The sequence below is a fragment of the Hippopotamus amphibius genome, chromosome 3, assembly GCF_030028045.1.
Source record: "Hippopotamus amphibius kiboko isolate mHipAmp2 chromosome 3, mHipAmp2.hap2, whole genome shotgun sequence".
Taxonomy (NCBI): domain Eukaryota; kingdom Metazoa; phylum Chordata; class Mammalia; order Artiodactyla; family Hippopotamidae; genus Hippopotamus; species Hippopotamus amphibius.
In genome coordinates, this window is record NC_080188.1 from 145,828,088 (window position 1) to 145,848,530 (window position 20,443).

Below are 20,443 nucleotides of genomic sequence, written 5' to 3' on the forward strand. Positions count from 1 at the left end.
CTGAGCACTATATGAGGTACCCCAACTCTTGGTTCCAACACAGGGAAGGTGACTCCCCAAAACATTTGATTTATTTAGCAAACAAATGGGAATTAAATCCAGGGCAACCACAGAACCAAAGGGAAGGGAGAACCCACTATTAAAGGGCTTGCATACAGACCCACTCACCCTGAGATCCAGCACAAAAGGAATAGTTTGGAAGGCACCTAGACCATAAGCGTGGGAGATCATTTACTGATCTTAAAGTAGCTGCCAGAGAGACATGAACCAGCTGGATCATTCCCTGGGGACAGAAGCACTGGCAGGCTTTGCAATGTCATTCTAACTTGCTGGTGATGGAGTTGATGAATGCCATTTTTGGTGTCCTCCCTCCAGGCTGTTAGAACCAGTGGGGATGCTCTACCTACCCCATGTCACAACCTGGTCGGCGAGCACCCTGGACCCCCATTTACCTGACACTCCAGCCACCCTACAACTGGGCTGGGCAAGCATCCCACACCCAGCCCACCCCATGCAGCAGCTGAGCCAGGTGAGTGCAACACACCCTGCCCTGCCTGCAGAGCAGCCATCGCCCTGCCACAACCATGAGGTGCATGAACCCTACACAATTGCCACTGCTTGAGTGCCTAACACTGACAGTCAGGGGAAATGGCGCTTCTGGGCCTCATGGGTCATCTCCTACACATGACCACTCTTTCAAGACTGGAACAGGTAGCTGTTTCACCCAATACAAGAAGACAAACATAGTCAGGCAAATGAGGATGCATATAAGGCAAATGAGAAGGCATAAAAATACGTTCCAAACTAAAGAACAAGACAAATCTCCAGAAAAAGTCCTCAATGAAATGAAGATAAGCAACTAACACAATAGTTAGAAGTAATCTTGTAAAGATGCTCACTGAACTCGAGAGAAGAATTAACAAAGTAAGGACATCAACAAAGAGATAGAGGGAATTCCCTGGCAGTCCAGTGATTAGGACTTGGTCCTTTTACCGCTGAGGCCCAGGTTCAACCCCTGGTCGGGGAACTAAGATCCTGCAAACTGTGCAGCCCAAAACAAAAACAAAAACCAAACAACAACAACAAAAACAAAGAGAGAGAAAATATAAGAAAGTACCAAAGAGAAGTTACAACTGGACTGAAAAATACACTTGAGGGGTTCAAAATCAGACCAGATGAAGTAGAGAAATGAATCAGTGAGCTGAAAGATAAAGCAATGGAAATTACCCAGACACAGCAGCAAAATGAAAAAGGAATTTAAAAAACTGAAGATACCTTAAGGGACCTCTGGAACAGCATCAAGGTGAATAACATTCGCATTATAGAGGTCCCAGGAAGAAAAGAGAGAAAAGGCCAGAAAAATTATTTTATGAAATAATGGCTGAAAACGTCCCTATCTGGGGAATGAAGCAGACATACAAGCTGAGGAAGCCCAGAGAGTTCCAAATAAGATGAAGCCAAAGAGAACCACAGTGACACACATTATAATTAAAATGATAAAAGTTAAGGTTAAAGAGAGATTCTTAAAAGCATAAAGAAAAAAACACCTATTTACATACAAAGGAAACCCCATAAAGTTATAAGCAGATTTTTCAGCAGAAATTTTACAGGCCAGAGGGAGTAACATGACTTAATCAAGTGCTAAAAGGAAAAAAAAAATCCAACCAAGAATTCTCTAGCCATCATAGTTATCATTCAGAACTCAGCAAGAGTGCAGTTCATCACCACTATATCAGCCATACAAAAAACACTAAAGTGACTTCTTTAAGCTGAAAAGACACTAATAATGAGAAAACATATAAAAGGGAAAAGGTATATTGTAAAGGTAGTGAATAAATCACTTACAAAGCAAATATGAAGGTTAAAAAAAGTTACTATCAAAAAAGATTACTATATATTTAAGATGCTGTATGTAAACCTCACAGTAGCCACACACACACACACACACACACACACACTTATAGTAAACACACAAAAGAAAATGAGTAAGGAATCTAAATATAACACTAAAGAAAGCCAGCAAACAAGAGAAAGGGAAGAAAGAACAGAGAGGAGCTACAAAAACAGCCAGAAAATTACTAACAAAATGGCAATAAGTAAATACCAATCAATAATTAATTTAAGTGCAAATGGACTAAATTCACAAATCAAAAATCATACAGTAGCTGAATGGATAAGAAGACACATCTACATGCTGCTTACAAGAGTCTCAATTCAAAAGTAAGAATACACACAGACTATATGTGAAGAATTAAAAAAAGATATTCCATGCAAACAGAAATGAAAAGTGCTAGTGTAGCTATATTCATATCAGACAAAATAGACTTTAAAACAAAGACTTATAAAAGATAAGGGCACTACATAATGATAAAGAGTTCAATCCATCAAGAAGACATAACATTTATAGCTATATATACACCCAACATGGGAACATGAAAAATATATAAAGCAAATATTAACAGACCTAAGGGGAAAAAGTGAAAGCAATACAATAATAGTAGGGGATTTTAACACCCCACTTATATCAATGGACATATCACCTAGACAGAAAAATCAGTGAGGAAATACTGGTCCTAAATGACACATTATACCAGATGGAGTTAATAGATATATAGAGAATACAGCATCCAAAAGCAGTAGAATACACATTCTTCTCAAGTGTACATGTAACATTCTGTCTCACAGGCATAGATCACATGTTAAGCCACAAAACAAGTCTCAATTAATTAAAAAAAAATTGAAATCATATCAAGTGTCTTTTCTGACCACAATGGTATGAAACTAGATATGAAACTAGAGAACTGAAAAAAAAAAAAAATAGAGATTAAATAAAATGCTACTGAACAACCAACGGGTCACTGAAGAAATCAAAGGAGAAACCAAAAAATACCTAGGGACAAATGAAAACACAAATAAAATGTACTAAAATCTATGGGATGAAGCAAAGGCAGTCATAAGAGGGAAGGTCATAGCAATACAGGCCTGTCTCAAGACATAAGAAAAATCTCAAATAAACAATCTAATTTTACACCTAAAGGAACTATGGGGAAAAATAAGAACAAACAAACCCCAAAGTTAGTAGAAAGAAGAAAATAATAAATGTAAGGTAATGAATAAATAAAATTGAGGTTAAAAAAACAACAGAAGAGCTCAGTGAAACTAAGAGCTGGTTCTTTGAGAAGATAAAAAAAAAATCAATAAGTCTCTAGCTAAACTAACCAAGGAAAAAATAGAGGGCTCAAATAAATAAAATCAGAAATGAAAGAGGATAAGTTACAACTGATACCACAGAAATACAAAGGATCATAAGAGAACATTATGAACACATATACACCAACAAATTGGAGAACCTAGAAGAGATAAATTTCCAGAAATATACAATCTACCAAGACTGAAAATTTAAGAAACAGAAAATCTGACTAGACTGATTACTAGTAACAAAACGGAATCAGTAATCAAAAATTCCCAACAAACAAAAGTCCAGAACTAGATCGCATGATTGGCAAATTATTCCAAACATTCAAAGAACAGTTAATGCTTATTTTTCTAAAATTCTTCCAAAAAACTGAAGAGGAGGGAATGCTTCCAAACATTTTTTTATGAAGCCAGCATTACCCTGATACAAAACCAGACAAGGACAAGAATGAAGGGGAGGGGAGGGGAGGGAAGGGGAGGGAAGGGAAGGGAAGGGAAGGGAAGGGAAGGGAAGGGAAGGGAAGGGAAGGAGGGAGAAAGAAAAAATTATAGGCCAATATCCATGATTAACACAGATGTAAAAATCTTCAATAAAATATTAGAAAACTGAATTCAACAGTACATTAAAAGGATCATACACCATGAACAAGTGGGATTTATCCCAGGGATGCAAGGATAGCTCACATCTGCAAATCTAACAATGTAACACACCACATTAACAAAATAAAGCATAAAAATCATATAACCACCTCAATAAATGCAGAGAAAGCATTTAATAAAATTCAACATCCATTTATGATAAAAATTCTCAACAAGTATGCACAGAGGGAATGTACCTCGACATAATAAAGGCAATATATGACAAGCCCACATCATACAACTCAACAGTGAAAAGCTGAAAGTTTTCCTCTAAGATCAGGAACAAGACAAGGATGCCCACTCACCATTTCCATTCAACACAGTACTGGAAATCCTAGCCACAGCAATCAGACATGAAAAAGAAATAAAAGGACTCAAAACTGGAAAGAAGTAAAACTGTCACTATTTGCAGAAGACATACTATATATAGAAAACCCTAAGGACTCCATCAAAAAAACTAATAAATGAATTAAGCAAAGTTGCAGGATACAAAATCAATATACAGAAATCCATGGCATTTCTATACACTAATAAAGAACTATCAGAAAGAGAAATTAAGAAAACAATCCCAAATACAACTGCAACAAAAGAATACCTAGGAATAAATTTAACCAAGGAGGTGAAAGACCCATACACTAAAAATGATAAGACACTGATGAAAGAAACCAAAGAAGATACCAATAAATAGAAAGCTATTCAGTGCTCATGGACTGTAAGAATTGGTATTGTTAAGATGTCCATAGTACCCAAAGAAATCTACAGATTAATGCAATCCCTATCAAAATTTCAATGGCATATTTCACAGAACTAGAATAAATAATTCTAAGAACTGTATGGAACAACAGAAGATCTGGAACACCCAAGACAATCTTGAAAAAAGAACAACACTGGAATTATCATGCTTCCTGATTTCAAATTATATGACAAAGCTATAGTTATCAAAACACTATGGTATGGGCACAAAAACAGACACAGAGATCAATGGAAAAGAACTGAGATCCCAGAAATAAACCCACACATATATGGGCAATTAATTCACAAAAAAGGAGCAAAGAACATACAATGAAGAAAGGACAACTTCTTCAATAAATGGTGCTGGGAAAACTAAACAGCCATGTGCAAAAGAATAAAATTAGGCCATTATCTTACATCACACACAAAAATTCATTCAAAATAGATTAAAGAAGTGAATGTAAGGCTTGAAACCATAAAATTCCCAGAAGAAAACAGAGGCAGTAACCTCACTGAAATCGGTCTTAACATTTTTGTGGATCTGACTCCAAAGGCAAGGGAAACAAAAGCAAAAATATCCAAATGGGACTACATCAAACTAAAAAGTTTCTGTACAGCAAAGGGAACCATCACTAAATCAAAAAGGCCACCTACTGAGTGGGAGAATATATTTGTAAATCTTATATGTCTGATAAGGAGGTAATATCTAAAATATATAAACTCATAAAAGTCAAGAACAAAAACCCAAACAATACATTCTGAAAATGAGCAGAGGAGCTGAATAGACATTTTTTTAAAGAAGACATACAGAGGGCCAACAGACATGTGAAAAGATTTCAAAATCACTAATTATTAAGGAAATGCAAGTCAAAACTGCAATGAGATATCATCTCACACATAGCAGAATGGCTATCATAAAAAAGACAAAAAATAGCAAGCGTTGGAGAGAATGTGGAGAAAAGAGAACATTCACACACAGTTGGTGGGATTGTAAATTGGTGCAGCCACTATGGAAAAAGTGTGAAGACTCTCCAAAAAGCTAAGGATATAAGTACCATGTGATTCAGCTATTTCACTTCTGGGTATTTAGCCAAAGAATATAAAAACACTAAATCAAAAAGATCTATGTACCCCAATGTTCACTGCAACATTATTTACAATACCCAAGATATGGAAACAACCTAAGTGTCCAACAACAGATGAATGGATAAAGATGGGATATATATATATACACACACAATGGAATACTACTCAGCCATAAGAAAAGAATAAAATCTTGCTATTTGCAACAACATGAATGACTCTAGAGGGTCACTTCACTTATGCTAAGTGAAGTAAGTCAGAAGGAAAAAGACAAATACTGTATGACTTCACTCATACATGGAATCTAAAAAATACAAAACAATCAAAACAAAAGAAAAACAAACTTATCAATACAGACAAAAAGATTTGTGGTTACCAGAGGGGAAGGGGGTTGGTGGGATAGGCAAAAGTGGTGAAGGCAGTCAATTGTATGGTGATCAATGGTATAGACTTTTGGGGGGTAAACACTTTCTAGTGTATACAGATGTCAAACTATAATGTTGTACACCTGAAACTTATATATAACAAAAATATATATTAAGCATATTTCCTGAGTTCTGTGAGTCCTCCTAGCAAGTTATATTGAACTTGAGGAAGGAGTTGTAGGAACTCTTAATTTATAGTTGGTTGGTCAGAAGCACAGGTGGCCTGGGACTTGCAAATGGCTTCTGAAACAGGGGCAGTTGTGTGGGATCTCATGCTAACTCCAGGCAGATAATATCAGAATTGAATTAAATTGTTGGATGCCCAGATGGTATCCAGACTTGGAGAATTAGTTGGTATGAGAAAAAGAAAAAACACACATTTGGTGTCAGTGTTGTGAGTAAAACAGCTCAAGGGGTGTATGTATATTTTCCTGACACACGAAGCTGTTAACATATGGTAGTTCTTCCTTTATATGTGGTTAGATGGAGAAATACTGCTTGATTTCAAGTCTACTTTGTCTGATTTTGGAGCAGCCACATAACTTCATATTCATTTACAACTTTTTTTAACTTATAGCTTTTCTGTATTCTTATATTGAAGATGTATCTCTTCTAAACAGATAATCCTGAGTTTTACTTCTTTATCCAAGTGAACAATCTTTTTCTTTTACTTGGATTATTCACTCAGTTTATATTTTGCATAAATGCTTAAAATTTTGGATGTATTAATGTTTCTTATTTATCCTATCTGCTCAATATTCTTTTTCATTTTCCATCACTTGATTTTTCTACCTCTATAAGCTTATTAATTAAACACTACTACTTTTCTTTAAATGGCTGCCCTAAAGATTACATCTTATAATATCAATGTATTAAATTAGCATTCTTAGATTTGAACACATTAATTTCCCAATTTCCCACTCAGTATACTATCATTGTTATGTAATCTAAGCCTACATACTTACATATCCTACAAGACATTAATGTCATTGTTTTATACAGTCATCTGAAACTTTATGTCCCTTCCTACATTTCTGTGCTTCATCTAGCAGCATTTTCCTTCTGCCTATTAAGATTCCCTTTAGGATTTTCTTTAGTCTAAGTCTCCTGATGATAGAGTCTCAATTTTTCCTTTGTCTAAAAACAGATTCTAAATTTTTCTTTGTCTTCATTTTGCCTTCAGTTAAAAAAACTTTTATTGAGATATAATTCATATACCATAAAAATTCACCCTTTTAAAAAGTATATAAATCACTGGTTTTCAGTATGCTCACAAAGTTGTACAATCATCACCACTAATGCCAGAATATATCTATCACCCCAAAAATAAACCCCATACCCAGAAGCAAGCATGCCCCACTCCCCGCTCCCAACACCCCCTGACAACCACTAATCTACTTTGTCTTTACAGATTTGCCTATTCTGGATATTTCATATAATTTGAATCATACATGTCCTTTTAGGTCTGATTCATTTCACTTAGCATGCTTTCAAGGTTCATCCATGTTGTAGCATATAACAGTACTTCATTCCCTGTGTGGCTGAATAATGTTACATTGTATGGACATACCATAATTGTTTCTCCATTCACCACTTGATGGGCATTTGGAGTACTTCTTTTGCTAATATGACTAAGGCTACTATGAAAGTTCATGTACAAGGTTTTGTGTTTATATATGTTTTCAATCCTCTTGGTATGTATCTAGGAATAGGATTGCTGAACTGAATCGTTGTTTGTCAAAGCGGTTGCACCATTTTACATTCCTATCAGCAATGCACAAGAGGTCCAATCTTTCTGCATTTTTGCTAACACTTATTACTCTCTTTTAATTATATCCATTTTAGTGGGTGAGAATTGGTATCTCATTGTCATTTTTACATGTATTTCCCTAATGACTAATGATGCTGAGGATCTTTTTCATATGCTTATTGGTCATTTACATATATTCTTGGGAGAAATTTCTATTGAAATCAGCTGTCAACTTTTTAGTTATTTGTGTCCTTATTGTTGAGTTACAAATATTCTTTATATATTTCTGGACAAAAGACCCTTATCAGATACACAATTTGCAAATATTTTCTCCCATTTTGCAGACTGTCTTTTCAATTTCTTGAGAGTGTTTTTTGGAAGCACAAAAGTTTTAAATTTTGATGAAATCTAGTTTATCTCTTTACTTCTTTGGTGCTTGTGGTTCAGTATATATTTAAGAAACCACTACCCACCCCAAGGTCAAAAAAACTGACATCTATGTTTCCTTCCAGGAGTTTCATTGTTTTAGCTCTTACATTTAAGTCTATGATCTATTTTGAGTTTATTTTTTATATGGTGTGAGGTAGAATCCAACTTCACTCTTTTGCCTTCATTTTTAAAAAATATTTTTGCTGGTATAGAATCATAGATGACAAGTTTCCTTCTTTCAACAGCTTTAAGATGCCATTTTCTATTATCTTCAACTTCCATCATTTCTATTAAAAGATGAATTGTCTTCTCATTGCTTATTAGAAGTTATATGTCCCTTTCCTCTAACTATTATTAAAATTTTATCTTTATCTTTGTTTTTCAGAAGTTTTCCTATTACATGGCTGGATGTATTATGTGCCTACATGTATTTATCCTGAGATTGGACTCAACAGAATTCTTGAATCTATGTAAGAATTTATGTCTTTAGTTAGCTCTGAAAAATTCTCAGCCATTATCTCTTCAATACTGTTTTTGCCCCATTTTCTCTTTTTCATCTCCTTCTGGAAATATAAATACAAACGTTAATTTTTTCACTATGTCTAATATGAATCCTAACTTATTTTAAAACCTTCTTTCCATTTTTTTTCCTCTCCATGCTTCAGCCTAGATACCTCCCTCTGACCTATTTTCCAGTTCATTAATCTTCTCTTCAGTTTGCTGGGAAATCTATCAAGTTTTAATTTAAATCACTGTATGTTTCATTTCTACACCACGGTCCGATTACCTTAATCCAATCCGGGATTGATCTGATTACAACTGAGTTGCAGAACAAAAAGAATAAAACACCTAGGAATAAACCTGCCTAAGGAGTCAAAAGACCTCTGTATGCAGAAAACTATGAGACACTGATGAAAGAAATCAAAGATGATACAAACAGAGGGAGGGACATATCATGTTCTTGGATTGGAAGAATCAACATTGTGAAAAGGACTCTCCTACCTAAAGCAATGTATAGATTCAATGCAATCCCTATCAAATTACCAATTGCACTTTTCACAGAACTAGAGCAAGAAATTTTATGATTTGTATGAAAATGCAAATGACCCTGAATAGCCAAAGCAATCTTGAGAAGGAAAGACGGAGCTGGAGGAAACAGGCTCCCTAACTTCAAACTATACTACAAGGCTACAGTGATCAAGACAGTATTGTATTGGCACAAAAACAGAAATATAGATCAATGGAACAGAATAGAGAGCCCAGAGATAAACTCACGCACATATGGGCACCTTATCTTTGACAAAGGAGGCAAGAATATACAATGGAAAAAAGACAGCCTCTTCAATAAGTGGTGCTGGGAAAACTGGACAGTTACATGTAAAAGAATGAAATTAGAACACTTCCTAACACCATACACAAAAATAAACTCAAAATGGATTAAAGACCTAAATGGAAGGCCAGATACTATAAAACTCCTAGAGGAAAACACAGGCAGAACACTCTATGACATACATCAAAGCAAGATCCTTTTTGACCCACCTCCTACAATCATGGAAATAAAAACAAAAATAAGCAAATGGGACCTAATGAAACTTAAAAGCACAGCAAAAGAAACCATAAACAGCACAAAAAGACAACCCTCAGAATGGGAGACAATATTTGCCAACGAAGCAACTGACAAAGGATTAATCTCCAAAATACACAAGCAGCTCATGCAGCTCAATATCAAAAAAGCAAACAATCCAATCCAAAAGTGGGCAGAAGACCTAAATAGACATTTCTCCAAAGAAGACACGCAGATGGCTAACAAACACACAAAAAGCTGCTCAACATCACTAATTATTAGAGAAATGCAAGTCAAAGCCACAATGAGGTATCACCTCACACCAGTCAGAATGGCCAGCATCAAAAAATCTAGAAACAATAAATGCTGGACAGGGTGTGGAGAAAAGGGAACCCTCCTGCACTGTTGGTGGGAATGTAAATTGGTACAGCCACTATGGAAAACAGTATGGAGGTTCCTTAAAAAACTAAAACTAGAACTACCATATGACCCAGCAATCCCACTACTGGGCATATACCCAGAGAAAACCATAATTCAAAAAGATAACAGGTACCACAATGTTCACTGCAGCACTATTTACAATAGCCAGGATATGGGAGCTACCTAAATGCCCATCTATAAATGAATGAATAAAGAAGATGTGGCACATATATACAATGGAATATTACTCAGCCACAAAAAGGAATGAAACTGAGTTATGTGTAGTGAGGTGGATGGACCTAGAGTCTGTCATACAGAGTGAAATAAGCCAGAAAGAGAAAAACAAATACTGTATGCTAACACATATATATGGAATCTAAAAAAATGGTACTGATGAACCCAGTGGCAGGGCAAGAATAAAGATGCAGATGTAGAGAACGGACTTCAGGACACAGGGGTATGGAACGAAGGGGAAGCAGGGACGAAGTGAGAAAGTAGCACTGACATATATACACTACTAAACATAAAACAGATAGCTAGTGGGAAGCTGCTGCATAACACGGGGAGATCAACTTGATGACTGGTGATGACTTAGAGGTGTGGGATAGGGAGGGTGGGAAGGATTCATGGGAGGGAGGGGATATGGGAATATATGTATAAATACAGCTGATTCACTTTGTTGTACAGCAGAAACTGGCACAACAGTGTAAACCAATTATACCCCAATAAAGAGCTTAATAAAGAAAAAAAAAAAAAGAATTGAGTTGCAGGAACTTCTCTGATAGTCCAGTGGTTAAGACTTCACCTTCCAATGTAAAGGGTGTGGGTTCAATCCCTGGTGGGGGAGCTAAGATCCCAAATGCCTCACAGCCAAAAAACCAAAACACATAAAACAGAAGCAATATTGTGACAAATTCAATAAAGACTTTTAAAAAACAGTCCACGTCAAAAAAAAAATTTAAAAAAGAAAAGAATTGAGTTGCAATTTTTTGAGGGCTTGCCTATCTCCATTTGTCCTTACACCAAAGAGTATATATAGCATTTCAGGGGTTCTAATTAAATACCTGAGTATTTAATAGAGCCCTCCTCTTTACAAAGAACTGAACTCCAATTTTTGTTTTCCTTACCTGTGAGATTTCTGAAAGTTCTCTTTAATTTCTCTGCCTCTAGACAGCTGCCTCCAAGAAAAAGGTAAAGCTGAATGTTAGGGATTCACCTTTCAAAAACTCTCATTCTGTGACTCTTAGCCCCTTGAGTACTTAATGATTTTATAGCTCTTATTCCTTCAAATAGATGAATTTATATTTTAATCAAGGTTTTCTGTTTTCAGCAGATGTGGTGTGATATAAACAGGTGTGTTAGAATCAGACGTTCTATGCAAATTATTTAGTATATCAAATTCCTCAAAATATTCCACTACATTTTGATTGGCATTTCACAAAACTTATAGATTAATTTAGGGAGAACTGACATCTTTAGAAATATTTTCTTCCATATTTGAACATGGTATATCTGTTTTTCAGGTCTTTTTATCATATAATACAAGTCTTTGAACTTTCACCATGTAGATCTTGTGCATTACTTGTCAGGTTAAATCCTAGAAACTTGATTTTTTGGTATCATATCATCTCTTCTAGCTAATTATTTTGAGTATAAAAGAATTCTACTGATTTTTAGAAAGCAATCTTTTATTTAACATTAAAATTATCTTGTTAATACATATACTTTGTCTATTTTCCCTATAGATTTTTAAATAGGTGATCTACAAATACTTACAGATTTCTCTCTTCTCTTCCAATCCCATTAACTCATTTCTATTTATATTCTTAATACACTGGCTAGGAACTCCAGTAACATAAAAAGCAGTGTTAGCCATAAGAATCGGTCTTATTCCTGATCTTAAACGGAATGCATGTAAAGTTTCTTCATTAATGTTTGCTTTAGGTTTTTGGCACATATGTTTCATCAAATTAAAGACATTCTCCTTTATTATTATTTTCTTTTTTAATAGATGTATATTAAATTTATGCTTTTTCTGAAACTGAACAAATCATGTACCCAACAATTTTAGATATATTAACTTTTTTAAAGAACCAATTTTGGGTTTTGATAATATCTACTCTCTAACAGATTTCTGGCCTTATCTTCCCTTCTTGTTTACTCTGTGGTTCCTTTTCCAACTTCTGAATTAATATTTGGCTCATTAGTTATTGTATTAGTTTGCTAGGGCTGCTGTAGTAAAGTATCACAGACCAGGTGGCTCTCACAGTTCTGGAGACTGGAAGTCCAAGATCAAGGTATCAGCAGGGTTGGTTCCGAGAGTTCGTGAAGGAAAAAACTGTTCCAGGCCTCTCTCTCTGGCCTGAGATGGACATCTTCTCCCCTATGTCTTCACATCATCTTCCCTCTGTCCATGCCTATGTCCAAATTCCCCCTTCTTATAAAGACATCACTGATATTAGATTAGGGCCCACTCTACTGACCTCATTTTAACTTGTTTACCTCTGTAAAGACCCTGTTTCCAAATACTGTCACATTTTGAAGTACTGGAAGTTAGGACTTCAATATATCCATTTCTTTTGAAGGGGTGGGAAGGAGACAGTTCAGCCCATAGCAATTACCAAAGTTTCTTATTTCCCAGTAAATATAAGTTATAAATCTCTCTAAGTATCTCACAAATTTTGAAATGCAGCATTTCCATTAATATCTAATTATTTTATAATCTATTTTATGATCTATGGTTTTAAGTGTGCAAACATTTGGGTCACTTTTAGCTATCTGACTGATATTAATTGTGTGGTTTTTTTTGTATTTTAAATATATATATATATTTTTCTAATAATATAAGTTCAATCATCTGTTTTTATAAACATATCCCAGCATTCCCTCCCTTCCATGACTCCACCCGCCTCGAGTCCCCCCCACCCTCCCTGCCCCAGTCCTCTAAGGCATCTTCCATCCTCGAGTTGGACTCCCTTTGTTATACAACAACTTCCCACTGACTATCTATTTTACAGTTGGTAGTATATATATGTCTGTGCTACTCTCTCGCTTCGTCTCAGTTTCCCCTTCACCCCCCGCCCCCTCCGATACTTCGAGTTCTCCAGTCCATTCTCTGTATCTGCATCCTTGTTCTTCTCACTGAGTTCATCAGTACCATTTTTAGATTCCGTATATGTGAGTTAGCATACAATATTTGTCCTTCTCTTTCTGACTTACTTCACTCTGTATGACAGATTGTAGTTCTATCCACCTCATTACATATAGCTCCATCTCATCCCTTTTTATACCTGAGTAATATTCCATTGTGTATATATGCCACATCTTCTTTATCCATTCATTTGTTGATGGGCATTTCGGTTGCTTCCATGTCCTGGCTATTGTACATAATGCTGCAGTGAACATTATGGTAGAAGTTTCTTTTGGGATTATGGTTTTCTTTGGGTATATGCCCAGGAGTGGGATGACTGGATCATATGGTAGTTCTATTTGTAGTTTTTTAAGGAACCTCCAAATTGTTTTCCATAGTGGCTGTACCAACTTACAGTCCCACCAACAGTGCAGGAGAGTTCCCTTTTCTCCACACCCTCTCCAACATTTGCGGTTTCCAGATATTGTGATGATGGCCATTCTGATCGGCGTGAGGTGATACCTCATTGTGGCTTTGACTTGCATTTCTCTGATGATTAGTGATGTTGAGCATCTTTTCATGTGTTTGTTGGCCATCTGTATGTCTTCTTTGGAGAAATGTCTATGTAGGTCTTCTGCCCATTTGTGGATTGGGTTATTTGCTTTTTTGGTATGAAGCTTCATGAGCTGCTTGTATATTTTGGAGGTTAATCCTTTGTCCGTTGTTTCATAGGCAATTATTTTTTCCCATTCTGAGGGTTGCCTTTTAGTCTTGTTTATGGTTTCTTTCGCTGTGCAAAAGCTTTTAAGTTTCATGAGGTCCCATTTGTTTATTCTTGATTTTATGTCCATGATTGTAGGAGGTGGGTCAAAAAGGATCTTGCTTTGATGGATGTCAAAGAGTGTTCTGCCTATGTTTTCCTCTAGGAGTTTTATAGTGTCTGGCCTTACATGTAGGTCTTTAATCCATTTGGAGTTTATTTTTGTGTATGGTGTTAGGAAGTGTTCTAATTTCATTCTTTTACATGTTGCTGTCCAATTGTCCCAGCACCACTTATTGAAGAGGCTGTCTTTTTTCCATTGTATACTCGTGCCTCCTTTGTCAAAGATAAGGTGCCCATATGTGTTTGGGCTTACTTCTGAGTTCTCTATTCTATTCCATTGATCTTCCTTTCTGTTTTTGTGCCAGTACCATACTGTCTTGATCACTATGGCCTTGTAGTATAGTTTGAAGTCAGGAAGCCTGATTCCACCAACTCCCTTTTTCCTTCTCAAGATTGCTTTGGCTATTCGGGGTCTTTTGCGTTTCCATACAAATCGAAAGATTTCTTGCTCTAGTTCTGTGAAAAATGCCATTGGTCATCTGATCGGGATTGCATTGAATCTGTAAATTGCTTTGGGTAGTACAGTCATTTTCACGATGTTGATTCTTCCAATCCAGGAACATGGTATGTCCCTCCAGCTGTTTGTGTCGTCTTTGATTTCTTTCAGCAATGTCTTAAAGTTTTCTGCATACAGATCTTTTGCCTCCTTAGGCAGGTTTATTCCTAGGTATTTTATTCTTTTGGTTGCAATGGTGAATGGGAGACTTTCCTTAATTTCTCTTTCTGCTCTTCCGTTGTTAGTGTATAGGAATGCAAGAGATTTCTGTGCATTAATTTTGTATCCTGCTACTTTACTAAACTCATCAATGAGTGCTAGCAGTTTTCTGGTAGAGTCTTTAGGGTTTTCTATATATAATATCATGTCATCTGCAAAGAGTGCCAATTTTACTTCTTCTTTTCCAATTTGGATTCCTTTTATTTCTTTTTCTTCTCTGATTGCTGTGGCTAAAACTTCCAAAACTATGTTGAATAATAGTGGTGAGAGTGGACACCCTTGTCTTGTTCCTGTTCTTAGAGGGAATTCTTCCAGTTTTTCCCCATTGAAAACGATGTTGGCTTTTGGTTTCTCACATATGGCTTTTATTATGTTGAGGTAATTTCCTTCTATGCCCATTTTCTGGAGAGCTTTTATCATAAATGGATGTTGAACTTTGTCAAAAGCTTTTTCTGCATCTATTGAGATGATCATATGGGTTTTATCCTTCAATTTGTTGATATGATGTATCACATTGATTGATTTGCGTATATTGAAGAATCCTTGCATCCCAGGGATAAACCCCACTTGATCATGGTGTATGATTTTTTTAATGTGCTGTTGGAGTCTGTTAGCTAGTATTTTGTTGAGGATTTTTGCATCTATATTCATCAGTGATATTGGTCTGTAGTTTTCTTTTTTTGTGACATCTTTGCCTGGTTTTGGTATCAGGGTGATGGTAGCCTCGTAGAATGAGTTTGGGAGCGTTCCGCCTTCTGCAATATTTTGGAAGAGTTTGAGAAGGATAGGTGTTAGCTCTTCTCGAAATGTTTGATGGAATTCACCCGTGAACCCATCTGGTCCTGGGCTTTTGTGTGTCGGGAGATTTTTAATCACTGCCTCAATTTCCGTACTTGTGATTGGTCTGTTCATGGTTTCTATTTCTTCCTGGTTCAGTCTTGGAAGATTGTATTTTTCTAAGAATTTATCCATTTCTTCCAGATTATCCAATTTATTGGCATATAGTTGCTTGTAGTAGTCTCTCATGATCTTTTGTATTTCTGTGGTGTCCATTGTTACTTCTCCTTTTTCATTTCTAATTCTGTTGATTTGCATCTTCTCCCTTTTTTTCTTGATGAGTCTGGCTAATGGTTTATCAATTTTGTTAATCTTCTCAAAGAACCAGCTTTTAGTTTTATTTATTTTTCTTATGGTTTCTTTCCTTTCTTTTTCATTTATTTCTGCTCTGATCTTTATGATTTCTTTCCTTCTGCAAACTTTGGGGTTTCTTTGTTCTTCTTTCTCTAGTCGTTTTAGGTGTAAGGTTAGGTTGTTTATTCGAAAATTTTCTTGTTTCTTAAGGTAGGACTGTATTGCTATAAACTTCCCTCTTAGAACTGCTTCTGCTGCATCCCATAGGTTTTGGGTTGTTGTGTTTTCATTGTCGTTTGTTTCTAGATATTTTTTTATTTCCTCTTTGATTTCTGTAGTGATTCCTTGGTTGTTTAAGAGTGAATTGTTTAGCCTCCATGTGTTTGTATTTTTTGCAGTTTTTTTCCTGTAATTGATATCTAGTCTCATGGCATTGTGGTCTGAGAAGATGCTTGATATGATTTCAATTTTCTTGAATTTGCCGAGGTTTGATTTGTGACCCAAGATGTGATCTATCCTGGAAAATGTTCCATGTGCACTTGAGAAGAAAGTGTATTCTGTCGTTTTTGGATGAAATGTCCTATAAATATCAATTAAGTTGAGATGGTCTAATGTGTCATTTAAAGCTTGTGTGTCCTTATTTATTTTCTGTTTGGATGATCTGTCCATTGATGTAAGTGGGGTGTTCAAGTCTCCCACTATTATTGTGTTACTGTCGATGTCCCCTTTTATAGCTGTTAGCATTTGCCTTATGTATTGAGGTGCTCCTATGTTGGGGGCATAGATATTTACCATTGTGATATGTTCTTCTTGAATGGATCCCTTGATCATTATGTAGTGTCCTTCCTTGTCTCTTGTAATCGTCTTTACTTTCAAGTCTAATTTGTCTGATATGAGTATTGCTACTCCAGCTTTCTTTTGACTTCCATTTGCATGGAATCTCTTTTTCCATCCCTTGACTTTCAGTCTATATGTATCCCTTGGTCTGAAGTGGGTTTCTTGTAGGCAGCATATAGAAGGGTCTTGTTTTTGTATCCATTCAGCCAGTCTGTGTCTTTTGGTTGGAGCATGTAATCCACTTACATTTAAGGTGATTATTGACATGTGTGTTCCTATTACCATTTTCTTAATTGTTTTGGGTTTGTATTTGTAGGTGTTTTCCTTTTCTTGTGTTTCCTACTTAGAGAAGTTCCTTTAGCACTTGTTGTAAGGCTGGTTTGATGGTGCTGAATTCTCTTAACTTTTGCTTGTCTGGAAAGCTTTTGATTTCTCCCTCAAATCTGAATGAGATTCTTGCTGGGTAGAGTATTCTTGGCTGTAGGTTCCTCTCTTTCAGGACTTTCAGTATATCCTGCCATTCCCTTCTGGCCTGCAGAGTTTCTGTAGAAAGGTTAGCTGTTATCCTTATGGGTTTTCCCTTATATGTTGTCTGTTGCTTTTCTCTTGCTGCTTTTAATATTTTTTCTTTGTGTTTAATTGTCGTTAGTTTGATTAATATGTGTCTTGGTGTATTTCTCCTTGGGTTTATTCTGTATGGGACTCTCTGTGCTTCTTGGACTTGGTTAATTATAATTGTGTTTTATTAAGGTCAGCGATCATGGTCTGCATAATGATGATTTTTTTGGAAGTTACTGAGGCACCCTTTGTGACCTAGAACATGGTAAATTTTAAGAAGGATCTGTATGTACTAGAAAAAAATGTACATTCTCTGCTGGATGGAGAATTATATATATATATATATAATTAGGTTCATAATGACAATCATGCCATTAAAATATTTTATATCTTGTCCAAGTGGGAACATAGTGGACTTGGATTCCAGATACCAGATACTGAGATTAAATGCGGCAACTGCAGGCTTAGGGTTTCCACAACTTCAGTAAATCCAGGATCCAGATCCCAAAGTGTGGTGGGCCCTAGCCATCCTTTTCTGCCTAGCATCCTTTTGGTGCTGCCTAGTACCCTTGTTTTGCACCCCTGCAGATGAACTGTTCAGCCTCCATAATGGGGATATGAGTTGTATGGACTTCTCGAGTATTTCCTGGATAGACCCAAGCTTCCTCAAAGAGTACAGTTTGCTAAGAAAATGAATCTGCCAAATAAATTTTGCTACTCAGGAATACTGGCTAAACTGTCTAAACATTAAAAAAGACATTACCAACAGTCCTGTGTTTCTTCCTGGGCATCTGGGGCCATAAAAGCCATTTCTGACCAGAACTGTATTGACACCAACAGGAATCCCAACACAGACATGCCTGCTGAAAACCTGCTCACCTACTGTGAAGTCTGGGGGTGGCTATAAAGGGGGTTTCCCTCTGGAGCCTGGAATTTCTGGACCAAGAAAGGTCTCTGGTGGCCCTTATGGCTCCCATGTAGGCTGCAGGCCGTATTCTATCCACCAATGTGAGCACCATTTCAATGGCTCTCAGCTACTAGGTGATGGAGGTGAAGAGACACTCCCAAGTGCAGCAAGACCTGTGAGCCTACCTATACTCCTTCCTACAAAGATAACAAGCACTACAGCTGCAGTTTCTACAATGTTCCTGAAGATCACAGCTGATATATACAAGAATGGCCCAGTAGAGGGAACCTTCCCTTTGTATGCCAACTTTCTGCATGTCACCAAAGAAATGAAGGGAGGCCATACCATCTGCATCCTGGAGTGGAAAGTAGAGAATGCCAACCCCCTAATGGCTGGCTGTCAACTCAAGAAAACTGAGCAGAGTAACAACTGTTTCTTCAAATTCTCTCAGAAAAGGACTAAGGTGGAATCAAATCAGAGATAGTGGACAGAATCTCATGCACTGATCAATACCAGAAAAAAAGTTTAGCCTACTGCAGCCAATCCAGCCAGCCCTGCACAAACTGTTTTTGTTTTTGTGTTTAATATGGCAGGTTGGGTTAAGGTGGATATGGGGGTGGAAATTCCTTTTGTTTTTTTCAGTTCAGATAGGACTGAAGAGTTTAGACAGTAGCTATGAAAAGACTTGATTAGGCCAAACCTGTGTATATGATTTGAATTGATCCTTTCTGGGTTAAACAGAGTTCTCTCACACAGAAAATAACTCCAAACCCTGGCTACATCTCAGCTTCATCAGTGGACTGATCCTTACTGCTGACAAGGCAGAGCGCCCTTTAAATTTCCTAATATGGAATTTCACAGAGACTAGTTCTACACAGTGCCTGCTGCTCCAAAGCCTGCTATAACCAGCCTCCAAACCTTTCCCCACCAGAACATCTCCAGGGAGCAAAAGTGAGTGAGAACCTGAAGGATATAAATAGAAAATGGAATTCCTATCAAGGATTTAAATTCCCACATATATTCACTACCTCTTCCCAAGTAGTTATTTTCTAGGTATGAAATAAGAGGAGAAAAGGTAGACAGCCCTTTAAATGAAGAAAGCCACTTCTTCCTGGGGTCCCTAAATCTGTTGAGCTTCCAGTGTTGTATACCCTCTCTGTTCTTTTCTGTAACATGACTTTTTTTTTAACAGAAGCTTTATTTGAAATGATCCTGGGCTGACCATAGTATGAACAATTCTAACACTGGCTAGAACTGCTGTGCTAGTTGCAGAGTATAAATCCCAATAGAAATAGCTTAAAACAAAATTAGGTGGTCCCCACTAGGCACAAATTTAACTGACCTCTAATTCCTTGATGAAACTAGTTTGGGAGAAACCAGTTTTTACCATTTTTTTAAAATCACTGCTCTACCAAATGTTTTAACACAGAATGGAATAACTATGCCATTAAAAAGTTCCATCTTCAAAAAATAAACACTTCTGAGTCTTGATTTTTTTTATCTGCTTGACTTGCCAATTTCTAAGGAGAGTTAAAAGCTCTATCTTAAACTGCTGAAAGTTCTTGTACTCACCTATGCAAATTCTATCAGTTATTACTTTATATATTTTAAAGCTAATTTGTTAGATGAACATATATTCCACAGTTACTATAGCTTCTTTCATTATTTTATAATATTTATAATTGATTATAACATTCATAAAGAAAATAATGGAAAGGTAGAGTTAAACACAACCCCTGGAGCAACCCTGAAACACCCCATGTACCCCACCTGACCACCACTTACATCTTCCCACTAGAGATAACCATTACCCTGACTTTTGTGATAAAAGCAAATCATATGCATTCTTTCCTTATGTTGCCTCCTTCACTCAACACACAGTTAGATTTCAGAAACAAGATTATTCTAGCCTCATAAAATGAGTTGAGCAGTGGTCCCTCTTTTTCTGTTATCTGAGGAGGTTTAAATTTAGAATTGCTTCTTCATTAAATAAAACACAGAACTTGCAAATTAATTCATCCCAACCTGGAAGAATTTTTTAATGA

The 20,443-nt window shown here is 36.4% G+C and overlaps 1 protein-coding gene and 1 pseudogene across 6 annotated transcripts in view; one reads left to right on the plus strand and one right to left on the minus strand.

The window, feature by feature from the left end:
- CDC42BPA (CDC42 binding protein kinase alpha) overlaps window positions 1-20,443 on the minus strand; it is a 338,413-nt gene that overhangs the window by 240,248 nt on the left and 77,722 nt on the right. The window lies entirely within an intron of this gene.
- On the plus strand, window positions 649-18,983 carry LOC130848001 (cathepsin B-like; annotated as a pseudogene).